Source organism: Pongo pygmaeus, chromosome 17 (genome assembly GCF_028885625.2).
Source record: "Pongo pygmaeus isolate AG05252 chromosome 17, NHGRI_mPonPyg2-v2.0_pri, whole genome shotgun sequence".
Taxonomy (NCBI): Eukaryota; Metazoa; Chordata; class Mammalia; order Primates; family Hominidae; genus Pongo; species Pongo pygmaeus.
Genome location: NC_072390.2, coordinates 78,025,927 through 78,044,243, shown reverse-complemented (window position 1 = coordinate 78,044,243; position 18,317 = coordinate 78,025,927).

Genomic DNA, 18,317 nt, shown 5'->3' with positions numbered 1-18,317 from the left:
CTCTCTCTCTGCAGCCAAGCCTTGGATCTTTCTGTTTGGAACACCAGCTTGGATGCTAAGGAGTGATGGATTTTTCTCCATATTCTTTGTTTTTTCACAGTTTTGAGCTCACTCCATCTCAGAGCCCTGCAGGCAGGTTGGGGTAGAAGCCACAAAGATTATTATGAGTAAAACTCAGCAGCAAGCAGCCTGGGGGGCTTTGATCCTCTCTCCCAAGGGGAACATCATCTCCTATATCCATGTGGAAACTCTCAGCCGGAGAACAAAAGGGGGAAAAAAGAGGAATAAAATATTTATAGAAAAGTTATTTCTCACGAGCAAGCATTTGTTCTAAGAGCTTTTAGAAATGTAATTATTTTTCTCCTTCTTGGGCTTTTCTGTTTTTAATATGAAACACTTTAAAGTCCCCTGGTTCAATTTCCAGGAAGCAATAATCCATTTTGCCTTGGGTAGAGTTTAGGAGAGAAACTAGGTTTCAGAAGTGAATATGCTTCCACTGGAATTGCCACATGGAGCTCTTGCCTCCTCTTTAATGTTTTTGCATAACAAGAACCCCATTCCCAGGGGAAAGCAGGGTGGACGAGCGGTCTTTCTTTTCGCCCTCTACTGCAAGTGTCTCTGTCTTATTTGAGCCACAGCTGGACTCTTGGCCTCACCCTCACCTACCAAGTGACTGTCACATACAAAGGGTAAACCTCTGGAACAGCACTACCCAACAGAAGTTAAATGTGAGCCACAGATGTGAGCCACATATGTATTTTTTTTTTCAGATGGAGTCTCTCTCTGCCACCCAGGCTGGAGTGCAGTGGTACGATCTCGGCTCACTGCAACCTCCACCTCCTGGGATCAAGCAATTCTCCTGCCTCAGCCTCCCACGTAGCTGGGACTACAGGTGCATGCAACCATGCTAGGGTAGTTTTTGTATATTTAATAGAGACAGGGTTTCACCATGTTACCCAGGGTGGTCTTGAACCCCTGAACTCAGGCAATCTGCCTGCCTCAGCCTCCCAAAGTGCTAGGATTACAGGTATGAGCCACCGTACCTGGCCGGCGTATGTAATTTTTAATTTGTTAGTAGCCACATTTAAAAATTTTTTCAATAACCCCATGAAATTAATTGTTAAATATATTTTATTTAACCCAATTTATCATGTTAACATATAATGCAAAAATTTTGAGATAGGCATGTAGGGAAAACTCTCAAACTGTGTCTTTCCTCTACCATCATACCGCAACAATCATCAACACAGAAGACTTCTGTGACCTAATGTACGGGGATTTTTCCCCACACACCAAGCAGGGGACACTAGATGGCTGTCCTCTAATTCACTTCCAACACTGTCTACCTGGAGACAGTGTCAGATCCCACAGATTGAGGGCTCAGTCCCCAAGACTGCCCCCGACCACACCAGTTGGAAGTCCAGGCCTTTGGGACTGCTGACCAACAAGCTTCAAGTTGGGGTCCCCAGAGCCCCCTCTTTGGCTTCAGTGAATTTGCTGGAGCAGCTCACAGAACTCAGGGAAATACTTACTTATGTTTACTGGTTTATTGTAAAAGATATTGCAAAGGATACAGATGAAGAGACACGTGGGAGAAGGATGGGGGACAGGGTGTGGAGCTTCTATGCCCTCCCTCAGTGCCACCCTCCAGGAACCTCAGCATGTTCAGCTGTCTGGAGGCTCCTTGAACCCTGTCCGCTGGGTTTTTATGGAAGCTTCATGACGTCAGCATTCCTTTCCCCAGGGCACAGGGTAGGAACCACTCATAGGAAGGTCTTAAGGACCTCAATCAGCTGCATGGAGTCCCCGTGCAGTGGACCCAGGCTCCAGGTGTGGCTGCAACATAGGGTTTTTATACAAGAAAAATAAAGTGAATTAAGCCTGAAAAAAAGAAAAGAACCTCAATCAGAAAAGCAGTAGAGTCCTGCCCTGGGGCAGGTGAAAGGGGGCAGAAGTAGGTCAGAGACTTAACACACCCAACATCATAATAAAAGACTACAACAAGGGCTATGCAAGTCACAAGCCAGGAACCATGGAGGAAAACCAATCCCTATCATAACACCACAACAGGCTATGTTATTTTTTTCATACTAAGGCTTTGAAGTCAATGTGGAATTGACAGTGGCAGCATATCTCAGTGTGAGTGAGCCACGTTTCAAGTGCTCAAGAGCCATATGTGGCTGGTGGCCACCATGCTGGACCATAGCACTGGACCAGACCCTGTGTACAGATATTTGATATCTCATGCACAAGTGATGTGTCTGCAAAACGCCTTCCTCTTCAGGTCCCCGCTGCTCCCCACCTCACCCCATACTTGTTAATTAAGTTATTAAAACAGGAAAACATCTTCTCCAACTCCCTCAATTATCCTTTTTCAAGCTTAATCCAAAAAGGTTCTTACTTTTGAAACAGTTGTTATCAGTTCAAAGGGGAAACTAAATCTGAAATGTGTCCAGTGGAAGGATTGCAAGTCCTCTTGACAGGCAGTAAACTCTTGCTATCAGGTCAGGGTTTGAATTCTGGCTTGCTAAGTGTACGACTTTGGCCAAAGCATGTGGCCTCTTTGCATCTTTGATCCTCATCAGTTCAATGGGTTGTGACACTTGTCCCACCATATTCTACCAGCCTCATACGGGGTAGTGGAGTCAGGGAGATCAAAGTGATGAATGTGAAAGAGTTTTCATACCACATAAAATGGAAAATAATATTATTTATTATGAAAACCCATTAAAACATTATTTTCTGTGCAGCTACAGAAAATAATAAATCCACAATAGCTACGCAGACAGTGTAAAGATTCAAAGTAAGAAACTGAATCAAAGAAGCAAATTCCTGTAATTACATGTCAACAATTTTCTCAACCAGTACCAAACTTTGACTTGTCATTTTTATTTACAAAGAGAGAGAGGGAATAATAAACGATCCCCCAAGATAATAATCAACTGTGGTCCTTGGAGCCAGGTACACAACATGAGAATGCATCTTGATAATGGCTTGCAATAAACTTAGTTATGATCTTGACAATGACACTGCAGAGATCATCAGATGTGGACCTTTTTTTCAAAGACCAACAATTTGAGATGTCTGCAGAGAGTTCCTGCAATATCTCTGCCCTATAACCACCTGGATATTTCCTTGCAGTGATAGTTTTTAGATTAGTAACATTAGCTTCTAACATTCCCTATGACACCACTTAAAACTTACCTCCTTATTGTTTTCTTTAAAATGAGATCTGTGTGCCGGGGAATGGGGAAATAGATTGTCTTCATTCCTAATTTGTTCTCTCCCAAGTGTTATTTAAAAACAAAATTCCAATTTTGGACTTTTCTCATTTGCCTTTACTAATTACTTCTTTTATGTTCCACCCATTTGTGCCATAACTAATTCAAGTTCAAATAGAACTTAGTCACTATTTCATCACAGTCATCTCCTGCTCCTAGAGAAGTCATCTACACTCCACAAAGACAGGAACCAAGAGGGCCTTGGCGCTTCATGAGGCCACAAGTGTTGTCCCTCTGATCCAATCACGCGAGACCAAATTTGTCTGGGTCCAAGAGTGTAGAACATGTCCTTACCTCCAAATTCACATGTGCTAGTTGTATGGCATGTGGAAATAAATGCAGACCAACCAAATGAGAAAAGCAAAGGCTATTTATTCAGAGCTTGCTATATATACTAAGGGAGTCGGCCACTCACCATCTTTTGCATTTTGGCAGAGAATCAAAGTGGGAAAGCTTTAAAATGGCAAAGAGGGAAGGCTTTGAGCTCACCCTGATGGGAGGTTGTTGGCATAGTGTGGGGGCGCCTACATGGAGGTGGGCTAACTAGAAGCAGGACATCCTACACGAATAATTAGAGGTGCATATTGGCTTTCTCTGGTTGGTCCCAAGTTGGAATCAGGGAAGAAAATCAAGGAAGCAGTCCATTATTAATTAACTCCTGGCCATTTGGGGGCAATTGTACAGAGGTTATTGTCTGGCTTCATGGGTTGTTTCTACAGACAGTGATCTGACTTCCCGCAAGTCTGATTTATAGCAGACCTGTTTCCTGGGCTGGTAACAGTAGGTCATGAGCTGGTTTCCTGGGCTGGCTGCTGTAGACTGTGGGTCTGAATTCTATTTTTATATCTGGTCTGGCCATTGCCCATTTGTATATTCAGTCTCTCAGCTGCAGAACAAAGCCAGTGAGGATGACAGGAACCTAGAAAGGAATAAACTTGAATGATCAGCAAATTATCAAATGAAGTCACCAGACTTCTGCAGCACCCTGGCAGCCACCCAGCAATTTGCTAATGACATCCTCTAAGTCCTCCTCTCCCACTCCAAAGCCACACCTTGGTGACATTTTTTTGTCTCCACTGCCACATTACATGAGACAGTGCCTCAAGAGCACACGCAGTCCTGCAAAAGCCACCAAGATGTGCAGAACTCAGATGCAGGAATTCAGCCTCATGTCTGGAGACCTGATGATGCAACAGGTTATCCAAAGGGGATGCTGGGGTCCCAAAAGCTTTCTGAGATAAAGAATTTGGAAGCATCTCCTTGAGTTCCAGCAATCCTAAAATGTTTTACCACAGATTCTTTGGAAGAACTGCATCCACTTCCAACCACTACAAGTTGTTTTAACTATAATGTAGTGGTTGGGCTTTAAGTCAGACGGAATCCAACCCTGGCTCGGATCGTATAATTTCTAAAAACAAAGCATAAAATAATCTACCTTTTACCCAGCACCTAGTGTGTGGCAGACACTATGCTAAGGGCTTCAGATACACTGTCTCCTTTAATCTGTGGCAACAGCCTTATGAGATGAGTACCTTTATTTTGCATTTTATAGGTCTCACTGGGCTAAAATCAAGTTGTAGACAGAGCTGCATCCCTTCTGGAGGCCCTAGGGGAGAATTGTATCCTTGCCTTTTCCAGCTTCTAGAGGCCCCCCAACATTCCCTAGGTGGTGACCCTTCCTCCCATCATTCCAGCCTTTGCTTTCCTCACTCTCACTCTGATCTGCCTCTCTCTTACAACAACTCTAGGATTAGGTTGGGCCCACCCAGACAATGCAAAATTCTCCCTCCATCTCAAGATCCTTAACTAAATCACATCTGCAAAGTCCATTTTACCATGTAAGTTAACATATTCACAAGTTTCAGAACATTTGGATGTGAACATCTTTGGAGGAGTCATTATTCAGCCTACCACCATAGATAAAGAGGCTGAGGTTCAGAGTGGTTAATTTATTTTCACAAAGCCTCATAGCTAGTAGTAGTGGAGCTGAGGTTTGACTTTTCCAACTACATCAGGCTTCCCTTTCTGAGTTCACCAGTTTGGCCCTTGAAACCAAACTCAGCATGCTACTATGTATGTAAAGTCTAACCTTCACCCTACCCTTCCTCAGTGTATTAGTCTGTCTAAATTAATGCTGCTAATTTATAAGGAAAGAAGATTTAATTGACTCACAGTTCCACATGGCTGGGGAGGCCTCAGGAAACTTACAATCATGGCAGAAGGCACCTCTTCACAGGGTGGTAGGAGAGAGAATGAGCGCCCGCAGGAGTAATGCCAGATGATTCTAAAACCATCAGATTTCAAGAGAACTCACTATCACGAGAAAAGCATGGGGGAAACCACTCCCATGATTCAATTACCTCCCACTGGGTCCCTCCTGTAACATGTGGGGATTATAATTTGAGACGAGATTTGTGTAGGGGCACGGCCAGACCATATCACCCAGGCATGTGGATCCCCACCACCACCACCAGCTGGTTCAGGCAGCTCCCAGCCATCCATGCCATCTTGAACCAGAAGCGCCAGCCTTCAGGGAGACGGTCATCTGCAGAAGAGAAGTTCTGGTGCCCAGAAGTGCCTCTCTGCAAGGATTAGCCTCCTCCAATTACAGAGCCACAGCTCAGCAATTTTCTCCAGTCTCATTTCATCTTGCCCTCACCCCCACTCTGAATCTCTCAAAATTCTTTCCTAGCTCTATTCTCAAAGTATACAGGGATAATACCTGCTGTATAATTGTTCCTGTCCCCATTTCCTCCTCAAAATAGTCAAGAGTAAGGAAGAATACCTGGTGGGACCAAGAATTATTCCCAAGAAAGGGAAGTTTACCAGCCCCTGAATGGTTAGGGTGCTGTGAACCAGCAGTCTCATCAAGAAAGCTGCATGCACATCTCCAGGCTGAGTCCCAAGTGGGAGAAAGGCCCATCCCAAAAGGTGGAAGATACTCTTGGAACCACTATGAAGACCCCATCATCTGTCCTTCCTTAACCCTCCCTCTTGACTTTCAGAAAATTCAAGGAGCCCTTGCTTACTCATATGGGGTAGAATTACAAAAGAGAGCAGCATATCCGTGTTGAGTTTGCTAATTTTCTGACCTTCTGGGCTCTGAATTTGACTCACCCAGATGTGTGTTATTTGATTGGTGCTCTCTGACCCGTCTGGACCTAGCGTCTTGTCTTCTGCGTCCTTACAAGTTGGTTTCGTATTCTGGCATGCTAGCCTCCTATCATAAAATTTACCCCAAACACTCACCAGAGCTTCTGCTGCTGCCCCAGTTCCCAGGGTCTGTTAAATAAATTCACATCCATGGGGGACACAAGCATTTCGTGATGTCCTCTCCAACAAGTCAAGGCCCCAAAGTCAGAGAAACACAACCCATTGTGCCAATGGTAGACACTAGGCTGCTCTCTTTTATATTTTCTTATAGCATATGGTAGGGTGGGGGCTTAGAAGAACATAGCAGAGGTATTCATAATAAAGAAGAAATTAATAAAGACCACAGCAAGCCCAGAATCTTTATTTTATGTTCTCTCTGTACCATGATTCAGTTACTTGTTAGAATAATTGTAGATCAATTTCAGTTAGTTAGTGACTAAAAACAATTGCCTAGAATTCCCTTTGATCTCTCTCCATAGCGACAAATTGTATACAAAGAAGTCTAGCAAGAAAGGTGACTCTCAGAGGAACTTTTTGGGCCCCTTCTACCGGAGGACCCTTTTTGAGTCCTCAAGTGCTGAATTCCCCCATCTTTAACACTCAATGGTTCTTTGTGTTGATTTCTGCAATGGAGCAAGTCTTCAGCCCTCCCACCCTCTGTGAATTCTGGCCCGCAGTGAGACCTTGCATGAGGCACTGTGTAAATCCCGGACACAGTTGAGTGAGAGAGACATTTATTGTCTGTCTTGGCTGTAAGGGAGGCTAAGTGTTTATGAAGTATGTTCAGGACACACATGTCGTGGTGAGCCTGTATCACTGTCCTCTCACCGTGTGTCTGACCAATGATGCCGACTGACTGTGGACGTTATAATAATGATTCCTATGACTCCGGGGCACAGCTGGCCCTTTGGTTTTCTCATATAACTGATCTCAGGTTTCCAAGAGTCTTCAGGAGCATAACTGTATTAATAGCACACAGTATACCAATGTTTGGTAGGGAATAAGTATACCAATGTTTCTTGGTCTCCAAAAACTAATCTAGACTTCTCTCTTGTAAATTTTCACTGGCCACTAAAGATAAGAAAATCATTTAGATAGTATTGAATATATCATGGTGAGCCTCTCCAAAATGTGTCCAGTGTTTTCATAGTTCAAGACCATTGCTATATTACATTGTCTTACTTGTAAAAATCAAATTATATCTGAAGTGGAACATTTCTTTCAAAAATCAAGACTTAAATAAAGAACATCTTCCTCTTACAAGAATTCCAAAATGGCCAGGAAACATATTATTGTACGTTCCTGGATATTCTTGGAAAAGTCATTTAACCTTTATGGGTCTCTGTTTCTTAAAATTCTAGAAAAATCGAGGCATTGGCTGGGTGATCTCTGAAGCAGCACCGTCCAATAGAACTTCCACAATGACAGCAGTATTCTGCATCTTCACTGTCTGATACAGTAGCCACCTGCCACAGTGTGGCTATTGAGCACTTGAAATGTGGCTGAAATGACTGAGAAAAAATTAATTTAATTTAACTTAATCTAAATTTAAATAGCCATGTGTGGCTAGTGGCTATGTATTGGACAGGACAGCTCCAAGGGGTTCCTCGTTGATGTAAATACAATGAAGAGGTAGAGGTGAATACCCCAGGGCTGAGCAGGAAGGTCTTGGGATCCAGGTCTATAGTTATCCTACTGTGGAGAGTTACTCCTCTGCTAAAAGGACCTCTCAGCCACTGAGATGCAGAAGGGAAGGCTGCAGTACCCAGTAAACCACACACCCGCAAGACCACTTAGGCTCCAAAGGAGAAAGGATGAGGAACTGGGTGAGCACTTATCAGGTGCAACTAACTAAGGGCATGACATCAGACGAGAAATAACAGAGCAGCCTCTTCCACCTTCCGTTTGGCCTTTTTGGATGTTCTAGGTCTAACTGCAGACACCAATGACTTGGCCACTACGGAGAAAGCGGGGACTTAGTCCTGTTAGATAAGGGAGCTGGCTGTCTGCCGCCAATCAATCAGAAAGCTTTTAAGATGGGAGTCTATGAAATATGTATTAAATACCAACAAAAAAAATGAATGCAATGAAGTTTTTAACTTAGAAGCACTCCTGGGAGCCAGGGGCCAGGTTCTCACAACACAAAACCTGTATTAAGACCTCTCATTCCAGATAGGACTCCTATCCACCTTCCTAAGGGATCAGTGAGGTTCAACAGGGTGTTTCTCCTCTTTGGGGTGGGAGGGAGGTCTGAAATTTGGTACTCTTCTGTGCTCCCCCAGAGCTAATTCCCTTTCTGAAAGAAACGAAAGCAACAGGAACACTCATTTGTGCCATTGTGTTTTGCACAATCACACGTCTTTCAATTGCCGCATTAAAAATTCCTCCCAGGGCCCCATGGAGTTAGGTGATTATGTTTAATATAACCTTCTGGGTTTTGGTTTCATGCAGACTAACAAAGAATATGGAAACATGTAATTCCATACTGCCCGAAGTACTTCTACAATTTGAGCCTCAATTAATGTTTGTTTACTTATCTGCTAATCTCACTATTTTTTCTAAATTCGTTCTCAGTAAGGGAGAGTGCAGAATCTGACATTCAGTCATTTCTGAAATATGACCAAAATGGAAACCTCTCCAGAGAGCTATTCAATGGGGGAAAGGAAAAACATAAACTCCCAAATGAGTAACTCCGAGTGTCCTTTAATTTTCCCCTAACAGAAAACCATTTTCTAAGAGAAGGTATGTGCACAAAGAGGTAACTTTTTAGAAATTTACCAGTGATTTTATCATGGTAAATTGAGCCACAATCCCAATGAGAATACTTGCTATTATTGCTAGAAACGCATAGAGCCTGTATTTATTTTCAGAGGAGTTTGGTATCATTTTTATGAGTTGCTCCTCACAAAAAGCAAAACAGAAACTACCCTGAACCTCTAAGAGGTAGATCAGATTTTATCTCTCTCTCTCTCTCTCTCTCTCTCTCTCTCTTTTTTTTTCCAAAGGAGGAAACCACATAAAGTGATTTGCCCTGAGGTCAGCCAGCCCATTGGTGTCTGGGCTGGTGTTAGAAGTTCTGGTCTCTAGACTCCCAACCTGCTGAATTGTCTCTGGAACCTGGTCCTTGTGTCCTCAGTGGAGACATGCATGTAGCTAGTAGCTACGCCGACAGACAAGTCTTTCTTCCTAAACACTCTCCACTCTTATCATCTGGCAGTCCCTGAGGGCTCAAAACTGCCCCACCAGTGAGACCTTCTGAGGTGGTTCTTTCAGTTTGTTTGCAACTAACACCCCCTGGACGGAGTCCGAGAGACTTCTTATTCTGAATTCTCTTCTGTAGCAAGCCAGTCATATTGCCATTTTTACTGTGATCTGGCCATGACCCCCAGGCTGTTCTGACGTCCCTGTTGATGTCTTCACTGGGGCAGAATGTTCTTCAGACAGAGGATGGCTGAGTTGTAACTACCCATATGTGAGTGTAGGTCTTCCAGGCCTGGCCAGAGCTGCCAAGCAGGATAAGCCCATCACGGTCCTCAGCAAGGATAGAGAAGGGCCATTGACAAGGTGAGCCCACTCCCGCCTGCAGGCCTGGCACAATGAGAGCAAGTGCGTTGTCCCAAGATCCCCTCAGCAGCACACTCTGGAGAAGAGATCCCAGCTGCTAGGGAAGGTTAAAGCAAGGTTCAGAAAACAAAACAAGCAAGAAAACTCAGTAGGTCAGTGGAACAAGAGCCTGGGCTCTGCACCCAAAGTTCCAACTTAGCGTATCATCCACATTACCCATGACATAAGGGTGACCAGGCACCACAATATTTCTCAAAGAGTGTTCTGTGGAACGCCAGCTGCAGGAGGTGCTTGGCAGAAACTGGGTTTCATGGTCAAATGAGTCTGAGAAACACTGCAGATTACATTTCCCCCTGTAGTCATATCAGCATATCAAAGGCTATGAGAAGTTCCACAGCAGGCCGGGCATGGTGGCTTACGCCTGTAATCCCAGCCCTTTGGGAGGCCAAGGCAGGTGGGCAGACTGCTTGAGGTCAGGAGTTCGAGACCAGCCTGGCCAACATAGTGAAACTCCGTCTCTACTAAAAATACACAAAAATTAGCTGGGTGTGGTGGCGCGTGCCTGTAGCCCCAGCTACTCGGGAGGCTGAGGCAGGAGAATCGCTTGAACCCAAGAGGCGGGGCTGGCAGTGAGCCGAGATCACACCATTGCACTCCAGCCTGGGCAACAAGAGCGAAACTCCATCTTAAAAAAAAAAAAAAAAAAAAAAGTTCCACAATAGAGCAATGACTCTATTACTCTGTTACTCTGTTCAACCCAGAACACTCCAAATTTGACCACCCGTAGGCCTTCTTTTTTTTGGGACACTGACTAATGTACCATGGAACACTTGGGCAGATGTCTGTCTGCTCCATTCTCTCCTCTCCCGGCGTCCTCCACCTTGAGCCAGGGCCATATTGCCCACTCCTGGGTGGTCTCCCTGCCCTCTGGCATCTTCCAGGAAACCCAGACCAACTCATTTGTTCCAAACACCCCTTTCTCCACATCCCTCCCATAGCCAAAGACCTACCATGACTCTCTACGGCCTCCTGAGATAAGGCTGGAGTTTTCTGCCCCCTCTTGTATCTCCCATATTGACACTTCACCCTCTCTGGGCAGCCATATTTTTTCCACTCAACACCACACTCCCGTCTTACCCCAGGCCGGTCCTGAGTGGTAGGACTGAGAGCAGGGGCTTTGGAGGCCAACATGAGTTTGAGTCCCATTGCTTTTCCTTCTGGACCGTGTGACTCAAGCCTCTCTGAACCTTGGTTTTCTCATCTGCAAAATGAACATAATGAGACCTGACTCAGGGCTGTGGTAAGCATGAGGCGAGCTGACACATGTCACTGTGAGGCCCGGCACATGGGAAGCTCAACAAGTGGTCATCCCTCTCCTTCAGAGCCAAACATCCCCAGCAAACCCCACTTCAGTTACACGCACACTCATACCAGCTTCGAAGATTTCTTCCCCTCTTTCCCCCTACCTAGGCCTTACTCATCCTCTGGGGCCCAGCTCGTTCCCACCGCCCCCATGAATCCTTCCCTGAAAATCCCGGCGCAGCGATCCCCTAGCCTGCACTTCTCCTGCAGGCATGGGCTTGGTTTTCCTCTGTTTCCACATGTTCCATAACGTTTTCCACCCGGTCCCCAATAGGACTGCAAAGTCTTGAGTGCAGGGGTCTCATCCCCTCACTCTGCGTGGTCCCATAGACCTGTGCTCTATACAGATGAGACGAGGCCTGCTTGTATATTCACATTAGGATGAACCTGGAGTCTTTTCCTCTTGGCTCCTTCAAAACCTTTTTCGTTCTCAATTTGCTATAACCTTTGAAACCTCGCCTTGTGGCATATTATAGAGAAGAGAGATAAACTCAAAGGTGTGCTCTTTTTTAAAAAAAATCCCAAATACCAGAAGGAAAATCCACACGTTGATTTGGGGGTTCATCATCAACACGCACTTGGTGAGCACTTTCTCTGGGACTTTGGGAAAAACCTGTACTAGAAGGGCCCTTAACTGTAGGAGCCAGGTACAGGGGACTGAAATAAGTACCCAGCCTGCTCCACCACAGCTGCGGAGAGGAGAGAGCAGCAGGGGAGGCGCGTGGAGAGAAAACAGCCAGGGGAAAGTTTCCAGAAAGCCCACCCCAGGGGACACTGGGGTTTCCAGAAAGCAAAGAGTGACCCCTGCATTCCACCTACTTCTCCCCAACTAAAGGCTTCCGCAACTCCAGGGAGTCCTCCCCTTTTGAAGCTGAGCCTCGGCATCCTCGCCTACCTCCCTCCACCCTGCAGCAGGAGAGGGCTGCCCCCAGCTGAGGATGGGGCACAGCAGCCAGAGGCTTCTCCGGTCTTCATGTCGGAAATCCTGTCTTTTCCAGCACATGCACACGCCACATACACCCCCGCCACACCCACACACACACACACATCCCCCCACACACCCCCACACAAAACTCCACACACCACACACACACACCCCATATCACATCACACCACACACACATCACACCACACCACAACACACCATACACATACGCCACACCACACCCACCACACACAAAATCACACCACACCACACACAATACACACACAACACACCATACACACACACTCCATACCACACACACAACATACCATACCACACACACCATACACATATCACACGCACACACCACACACACACAGACCACATCACAAAACACCACACACACGACACCACACCACACGCATCACACACACCATGCCACCACACACACAGACCACACCACAAAACACCACACCACACCCATACACACCCCCATACACACACACAACACATACAGCAAACCACATCAAACCACAAACACAACACAACACACCACAACACAACACACCACACATCACACTACACCACACCACACCCACATCATACACCACACCACACCATACACACACACATCACATCACACCACACACACCACACACACCACACCACAATACACTACACACATACCACACACACCACGCCACAACACACTACACACACACACCACACACACCACTACATACATCACAACACACTACACACACATCACACCACACACACACCACACACAGACACCACACCACACACACATCACATCACCCACCACAACGCACCACAGACACACACACCACACACACACCACACCACAACACAGCATACACACCACACACACTACACACACACAGACACACCTTCTACACCTGACACCAAACATCACACCACATACACACCACACCACACACACATGCACACACACACCACACACATGCACACACAACATACACCACACACCACACCACACACACACCACACCATACCACACACATGCACAAACACAAACCACATATCACACACATGCCCCACCACACACGCACCACACACCACACACTACACCACACACATACACACCACACCCCACACCACACACGCACCACACACCACACACTACAACACACACATACACACCACACCCCACACCACACACACACCCACACACCACACCACACACACCACACATCACACCACACACACACCAAACCACACATCACACCACACACACACCAAACCACACATCACACCACACGCACAACACACCACATCACACATCACACCACACACACACCACACCACACATTACACCACAAACCACACCACACACCTGCACACACACCACACACACACCACAACCCACATCACACCAGAAACCACACCACACACCTGCACACACATCACACCACACCACACATCACACACACACCACACATCACACCACACACACACACCACACACATCACATGTCTCCCACCAAGTTTCCATTTCAATCTGTGACACCATCCTCCTTTCAACCTCTTGTGCTAGTGTGGACAACTTCACATCGGAATGCTGAATAAAAAAGGATGTGAATTCCTATCTGTCCATCAGCGCCTGTTCATTATGGCTGAGCTAATTTTCAAGGAGGGTATTCCCTGCCTCCACCTCCACATCCCAGGAGGAGCTTCTTACTCAGCAGATGTTCATCTACTCGCTCACAGCAAGTGACAAGAGGCTGTGGATGCCCAGGCAGGCCCAGCTGGGAAAGCTCCCACCAGTGACCTGGGACCCTCAGAGCCGTGATGGGGGATGGAGAAGCAGACCAGGAAAAATGTTTGTTTTCTTTTTCTTTTTTTTTTTTGGAGACAGAGTGTTGCTCTGTCGCCCAGTCTGGAGTGCAGTGGCACCATCTCAGCTCATTGCAACCTCCGCATCCAGGGTTCAAGCAATTCTCGTGCCTCAACATCCTGAGTAGCTGGGATTACAGGCGTTCGTCACCACTCCTGGCTAATTTTTGTATTTTTAGTAGAGACGGGGTTTCATCGAACTCCTGACCTCAAGTGATCCGCCGGCCTCGGCCTCCCAAAGTGCTGGGATTACAGGCGTGAGCCACCGCGCCTGGCCTGTGTTAGTTTTCTTATTCTTCCTTTTTGAGACGGAGTCTCACTCTGTCGCCCAGGCTGGAGTGCAGTGAGGCGATCTCGGCTCACTGCAAGCTCCGCCTCCCGGGTTCACGCCATTCTCTTGCCTCAGCCTCCCGAGTAGCTGAGACTACAGGTGCCCGCCACCTCGCCCGGCTGATTTTTTTGTATTTTTAGTAGAGACGGGGTTTCACCGTGTTAGCCAGGATGGTCTCGATCTTCTTCTTAACCAGCTCCAGGGTGAAGAGTACGTTTCCAGGAATCTCATTTCATTACCAGTGAACTCTGTTGTGATCAACATTCACTCTCTTAACTTTTTTTTCACTTTAATTCTTGGAATCAGGCACAGTAGGCAGACAGCTGATGCTCATTTTCTCTGTCAAAAAGGCAGTTTCGAATTATTGGTGAGCAACTGGTGGTCGCACAGGAGAGGGGAGAAGGGGAGAGTCCGGGGAGTGATCGATTGAGGGACGGGGATTAGGCATGCATAGCAGAGCCAGGGAGGTCACGTTGGGGACCCGCCATCCTTGACCACATCTGTTGAAATTCAGCCAGGGTAAAACATTAGCGCGCAGGAAGGCGACTTCACGGAGAAGGAAAAGAGGGTGAGCTCCGCCTCCCCACCCCCAGGGCTGGAGGCTCAGTTCAGAACAGGAATCAGATGGTCCAGGTAGAGAGGCTATAGCCAAGGTGAAGATCCAAAGCCAGGCCATTCCAGACGCTGGTTAGCTCCTGGGGGGGAACCCAGAAGGGACTGGGAGGTGGGATGAGACCCTCCACCACTCCAGGAGAATGTGGGCTCGGAGCTAAGCTGACACACGCACGCGCTCCACAGAGGCTCTGTTGACAGCATTATGTGGTTGCACAGCCTTTATTCAGATTGGAGCTTTAACACCTTGAATGTGCCACAGAATCGGTCAAATCCCGTTTTGTCAGGGACGTGGTGTTTTCCGGAGCCTTCTTCGTGGTGTCTGAGAGAGCAGTGGCAGATCGCCAGGGGCTCAGGCCCCAGGAACCCACTTGCCCTGCTGGGAGTGAGCCCAGTCGTGAAGTCCTTGGCTCCCAGAGCCTGTGTCTGCACTCACAGCTGAGCCTGGAGGAGCAGAGAGGCAGAAGCCTCAGGTCCTCCAAACTGGTCATTCCCCTCCACTCAGTGACCCCAAGCCCAGAGCTTGGAGAGAGCCGCACATCAGCTGCCTGTGCTGCTGGTCCCCTGGTTCAGGAGGGTCGGGTCCGCTGTGCCCAGGAGCTGCAGCCTCAGATACAGCACCCCATGGCTCTGGAGATGGCACCTGTGCAAACCGTGGGTGGCCCTCCCTCTTCTCTCTCCTGCCTTCTCTCTTTTTCTTGGCCATTTGAGGGTCACTTTTCTCTCCTATTCTTTTTCTCTGGTCTTGAACCTGAGGCCTATCAATCCACTTACAGCCTTGGCTTAAGCTACCTTGGAATTTTAAAAGAAAATTGTTGCCACCTGCCCTGGATGGTCCTGATGTTGCCCTGAGATCTACAGTGTCTCTATGGGTAAGACAAAAGTGCCAGAGGCTCGTATGCTGCCCGAGGCCTCACGCTGAATTCGCTTACAGTCAGTTACAAATGCTTTTTAGATCTTCAATGCTTCTGTGAAGCCTCATATTTGCTGTTCAGGCAGACACTATAATGGAGATGCAATAAATGGACAGCAACTACACAGGACAGTGTGGGCAGATGGTGTTAGAGCGAGGGGTGCAGGTGGAGCCCACAGGAGAGGAAGGCTGATTGATCTTCTATGGGGAGAGCTTCATAGCGTGGGGGTGGGGGCACCTGACTGGCAAGCTGTTTGGTGTGAGTTTGGGGATGCAGCTGTCAGGGAGAACTTCCCTTCTTGAATGAGCAGAAGGCTTCATGAATCCGCTGAACATGCTGCAGCACTAAACTCACTGTTTGCCACATGGCCAAGCTCGTCTGCTCATCACAGTGGAGCTGGTGGCCCTGGCTTTGTGGGCGCCCAACCCTGGTCAATGACATACAACAGCCCTGGGCACATCTTAAACCATGAAAGGAATGCACAGGCCAGATGCCAGATACCAAATGAGTGAAAGAAAAAATCACCCATCATCCTCCCCCCACCCCACCCCCAACAAGCCAAAACCTAATTCAGACCAACCTGAAAACTAAAAATAAGAGACGGAGAGGAGGTGGAGAAGACAGCCATCCAGGAAATTCGTTTCTGACCATAGGGACTGAAAAAGACTTGTCTCTGCCCTCAGTTGGCAGAGTGGTTTGTTGTGCAACCTGTGAGACTCTGCCCAGTACCTCTTATCTGGACTGTCAGTTAAACTGACACGGGTGACTCTCCCCACAACGGAGCTGTAATTAGCTCAGACACCGGGCTGGGACAGGCCTGGGATGGGGCACTTCCAGGTGCTGGTGATTCACAGGGGCCCGCTCCAGCAGTAGTTCTGTCGGCGCTGTGCTCCTTCCCTACCCAGGCTAAGGGTTTGCGCTGCTCCTCTGGAGGCCGTGGGACTGGCTGTGCACCTGCAGGCCCATGGTGCAGAGCTACAGGGCACCACAAGCTGTCCACATGCCCACGTTAGAGTTTCACTCAGCCCTTGGCTTCCCAGGGAGAATCAGAGCTGAGTTAATAAGTGAAGCATTTACAGGCCACCTCATACTCTAGAAAGATAAGGAGAGCCCTCAACCTTGTGATAGATAAGCATTGTTCAAGGGCAGAAGTCTCCAGGGACGATGTCTTGGAAAATCCATGTTTTCTATGGTCAGGGCTACCTTAGCCTCCCAGACCCTCCCAGAAGGGAGTAGAGATAGAGGGCCATGTGTCTGCTGGCCTGGTCTGCCCACTGGATGTCGTGGGGCCGTGGGTGACACACTCAGGACACTTGCTGCACAGCCCAGTCCTGAGCCCTTCCCTGGACTCTGATGGCCCAGGTCTGGCTCTGCCCACAGCCCCGCTTTAGGCCGTGGCTCTTGCATACTTTGGCCTCCTGTGAACATTTAAAAGATGGTGGTGTCTGCCCTAGTGCATCTAAATAATAAAAATGTTTCCAAACCACAAGTTTTAAAATCCCACAAAGCTCTGATTTTCTCACGACGACTGGCTGCTGCTGCTGCTTCCGACTTTCCTTCTGCCCTCCTTCACCTCCTCCTCTTTTTCTTCTTCAAGTGTAGAATTCTTTCAAAAGGTTTGTTTTATTTCATATCCCTGCTTGCTGATGCCCTGAGCGTGGGCTTGCTCTGTTGTTTGGTTGCCCAGTGCGGGCCATACCCTTGCTCTTAGCAAACAGCTTCCAGCTGGGAGATGTGCCCCTTGGTCACCAGGACCAAACCCAGTTACCAGTTCTGTTGATGCCAACAAGTCATTCAATTACAGCGATGGGTACAACTGGTCTGTTTAGAATGAACTTGAGCCTGGAGCCCAGAGACCCAGGTGCCAGTCCAGGCTCTGCCTGCAACTGACCAGCCCTGCCTGGACTCAGTTTCCTCGTCTGTAAAGTTACTAGAAGGCCACCGTGGTCGTTTCCAGCTTCTGCAGGCCACACCCTTGCTATCGTGGGCTTCAGGCCAGGCCTTGTCAGCCTGAGACACCTCTGTCCTTACTGCCTCTGGCTTAGTCCTCATCCCAGAGAAGGCTGTGGGTCAAGACAGCGCCAGGAGGTTGGGCAGCCGTCCACTCCCAAACCCAACCAGGGATTGGGATCAAGCAGGGGGCGGGGTACGCTCAGTGCCCACACCTGATGTGCTAACCACTGGGTGAATTATTTTCACTTCTGTGAACAAGGCCTCTGCTATCGCTTCACCAAGAAGCCGGCCACATCTGAAAACCACCGGTGTTGCGAGTTGTCTTATGGAAAGTGGAAACAGGCA